Source organism: Bison bison, unplaced genomic scaffold (genome assembly GCF_000754665.1).
Source record: "Bison bison bison isolate TAMUID 2011002044 unplaced genomic scaffold, Bison_UMD1.0 scf7180017855329, whole genome shotgun sequence".
Lineage (NCBI taxonomy): Eukaryota > Metazoa > Chordata > Mammalia > Artiodactyla > Bovidae > Bison > Bison bison.
The window spans coordinates 13,803-17,746 of NW_011485902.1; the positions used below are offsets into that span (position 1 = coordinate 13,803).

Sequence of the window (3,944 nt, forward strand, 5' to 3'; positions counted from 1 at the left end):
GGGTTGCCTTGCATGTGAGGGGCTCCTGGAGAAGCTGTGGCAGCTGGATGTTGCTGTTTCCATGAAAGAATGGACCGTGGGACAGTGCTGGTGGTGGTAGTCCTTGTATTTTGCCACCCTGGCAAGGGGGTTCTGAAAGCCATACTGCTGCTGGATGGAGGGGGTGTCAGAAGCTGCAGCTGGTGTTGGCATGGGGTAAGAGGACCAGAGAGATGCAACAGCAGTGGGCAGTGTCATCATATATTTTCCTTGATGCAGGCAATAGACCCCAGAGTCCACAAGTGTACTTTCCAGGTATCATCTGAATTTTACTCTGAGCTAACTAAGGGTCACCAGCCTCCACACTTCATACACACTGTGGTAATGTTGTGGGTCTCCAAGCTCTGCCAGGGTCTAAAGATTCTGTTATCATCTTCGCAAAGTGTCCTGTTCAAGCGAGCCTGCTCTCGAAGCTGCACCTTCTGTAGATCATTCTGGTCCTCAGGGATATCTATATCTTGCTTCAGGATGTTTCTTCTCCACTGCTATTTTCACATTCTCCTGGCAGTCACCAGGGTGTGAAGGGACTCATCTTCTCCTGGCAGCATCTGGCTATCTTTAATCCTTACTTTCCCTGGCTATCTTTAATCCTTACTTTCCCTTCTTTCACAGAGCCTTTCCCTGCAATCAAGATCTTGGCATTACATTCCTTCTCTGTGTTCTTCAAGGTATTCCTTCTGGGCCCACTTAGGAGCCACACAAAGCTGATTTCTGGATACTCATATTGTGGGATCATTACTTTATTGCACACACATGTTGCTGGAGGTTTTTAATCTGTAAGAGGCTTGAAATCAGGGTTGAGGGAAGCCATTTTGGCAACGATGTTATTTTGTTCCTCCTCAAGCTTCTTATGGGTATGGAAGTCACGAGTGTTAAGCCTCTTTCCCCTCACAATTGTAGATGGGTTCTGGGGAAGGGGACGTGTCCCCCAGGTTAGAGGAGATGCCCAGGTCTCCTGTGCGCAGTTTACAAGTCAGGGCTTCTAGCTGCAGTTGCACTATATAAGATTTTTCTTGTTCCCAAGTAAGTACAGGGGGGATAAATGTAGGCATTCCTGGAATCACAGTCTTGTGATTGTGTGTTCCATTGTGTCTTGGTTCCTGAAGCTCCTCTTCCACTTCTTACTGGGGAAGCCCAGCGGTGGCTTCTGAACTTTGCAAATCTTCTGAAGAGAGCCTGTGGAGCCCACCACCTGGATTGGGCCAGGCCTAGGCAAGAGGTTGGAATTTGTGGCCTCTAATTGGCGGGGATTTAGCCCTTCTGATGGGTGTTGGGACTGGACTGACCTTTAGGCCAGGCGAGGAAATGGCACTGAACCTGAAGAGCTGGGAGGTGCTGCAGGGTGCACTTCATTTGTTACTGCAGATGCCAATTTAAAATTAATCCCTATTTTCATTCATCTGTGAATTTGACTTGTCTGGATATTTCAAATTAATGTAATCATGTAACATATGGTCTGTTGTATCTGGCTTCTTTCACTTAGTATAATGTTCCCAAGGTTCATCCATGTTGCAGTTTGAATCAGTACTTCATTTCCTTTCATGTCTGTGTAACATTCAATTGGACCCATATAACACATTTGCTTATTCATTCATCAGTTGGTAAATGTGAATATTTTTTCACCTTTTAGCTATTATGATTAATGTTGCTACAAACATTGATATATAAGTGTTTTCATGAACACATGTTTTTTATTTATCTTGGCTATATACCTAGGAGCAAACTTTCTGAGTTATATGGTTATGATATGTTTAGCTTTTTGAGAAACTGCAAAATTGTTTTCTGCATAACAACTCTACATTGCCACCAAAAAATTTATGAGGGTTTCATCTTTGCCAACATGTGTTAGTGCTTCTCTTTTTGATTGCAACCATCCAAATGGTTGTGAAGAAGTATCTCATTGTGATTTGTAGTGTTATTTCCCAAATAATTAATGGCATTGTCTTTTCATGTGCTTATTGGCCATTTGTTTATTTTCTTTTGATAAATGTCTGTTCAAATCCTTTGTCCTTTTTAAAACTGAGTTGCTTTTTATCAGTTGTGATTTTTTTTAACATATTCTAGATACTAGACTTTTGTTAGACATGTGGTTTGAAAATTTGTTCTCTCATTTTTTCAGTTGTATTTTTGCTTTACCGTGTTCTTTGAAGCATGAAAGTTTTAAATTTTTATTGAAGTTGATTTATGTAAAAGTTTTAAATTTTGATTAAGCCAAATTTATTGTTTCCTTTGTTGCTTGTATTTTAGATGTCATATCTAAGAGTACACTGCTCTATCCAAAGTCACAAAAACCCATAAGGTTGTTTTCTAGCAGTTGTCTATTTTCAGGACTCACATTTAGGTTTTGATCCATTTTAAAGTGAGTTTTGTGTAAGGTATAAAGTGTCAGCACCGTTTGTTGAAAAAGATGATCCCTCCCCCACACCTCCACTGAACTGATTTTAATCAATTGGATTTAAACATGAGGGCTTGATTTTTGAAATTTTATTCCTTTATGGCTTCATCCTTTAGCCTCATTGTTATTATTTTTGTTGTACAAGTTACATGTTCATACATTATAAGCCCTTCAACATAGTTGTATTAACATAACTATGACTTTAAGGATTACATTTTAATTCAGACATGAGAAGAAAATAATTATGAATGAAAATACATTTATGCTATTTTTTAGAGTTACCTATTAATATATAACTACCTTCAGTTGTGTTCTATACTTCTTCACATGAATTGGAATTACTGTCTTGTGTCCTTTAATTTCAGCCTGAGATATTCACTTTAGTTTTCCTGTGGGCTGGGCAGATCTGCTAAGAATGTTTTCTCTCAGCTTTTATTCATACATTATTCTTTTTAAATTTCTGATATACAGTCATACTAGACATAGAATACTTGGTTCACAATCCTTTTTTCTTTCAGCTCTTTCAATATGTCAATCTTGAGTATGCTTGAATGTGATGTTTAGAGGTGTGATTATCTTTTAGTTTATCATAGTTGAAACTTGTTTCCTGGATGTGTGAATAAATATAAATGTTTTTCATCAAATTTAGGAATTTTTCAGACATCACTTCTTAAAATATTTTCCTGTCCCTTTGATTTATCTTCTAGAGCTCTCATTACCCATAAGTTGACACATAAACATTGTCTTGCATTTCTCTGAGTCTCATTCTTTCTTATTCCTAGTTGTTTCTGATGTTGAACTCCTTTCATGAATTTTTCATTACAATTATTGTTCATTTCAACTCTAGAATGAAATTTTTAAACATTTTCTATATCTTTATTGATATTCTGCATTTGATGAGATGCTATTCCTATTTTATGAGAAGTATATCTAGCGTTCATAGCTAACACTGTAAAAACTGAAGGGTTTCAAGGTAACTATGGAGCTAGAGTTGCATCCAGTCCCATCCATTCATGGCAAATAGATGGGGAAACAATGGAAACAGTGAGAGACTTTATTTCTTGGGCTCCAAAATCACTGCAGGTGGTGACTGCAGACATGAAATTAAAAGATGCTAGCTTCTTGGAAGGAAAGCTATGACAAACCTAGAGAGCACATTAAAAAGCAGACATTACTTTACCAACAAAGGTCAGTCTAGTTAAAGCTATGGTTTTTCCAGTAGTCATGTATGGATGTGAGAGTTGGACTATAAAGAAAGCTGAACACCAAAGAATCGATGTTTTTGAACTCGTGTTGGAGAAGATGTTTGAGAGTCCCTTGGACAGCAAGGAGATAAAACCAGTCAATCTTAAAGGAAATCAGTCCTGAATATTCATTGTAAGGACTGATGCTGAAGCTGAAACTCCAATACTTTGGGCATCTTATGTGAAGAACTGACTCATTGGGAAAGACCTTAATGCTGGGAAAGATTGAAGGCAGGAAGAAAATGGGACAACAGAGGATGAAACGG

The 3,944-nt window shown here is 38.3% G+C and overlaps 1 pseudogene; it reads right to left on the reverse strand.

Annotated features, from left to right (window-relative positions):
* Window positions 1–329: 329 nt before the first annotated feature.
* On the reverse strand, window positions 330–1,247 carry LOC105002119 (annotated as a pseudogene).
* Between the last annotated feature and the right edge of the window lie 2,697 nt (window positions 1,248–3,944).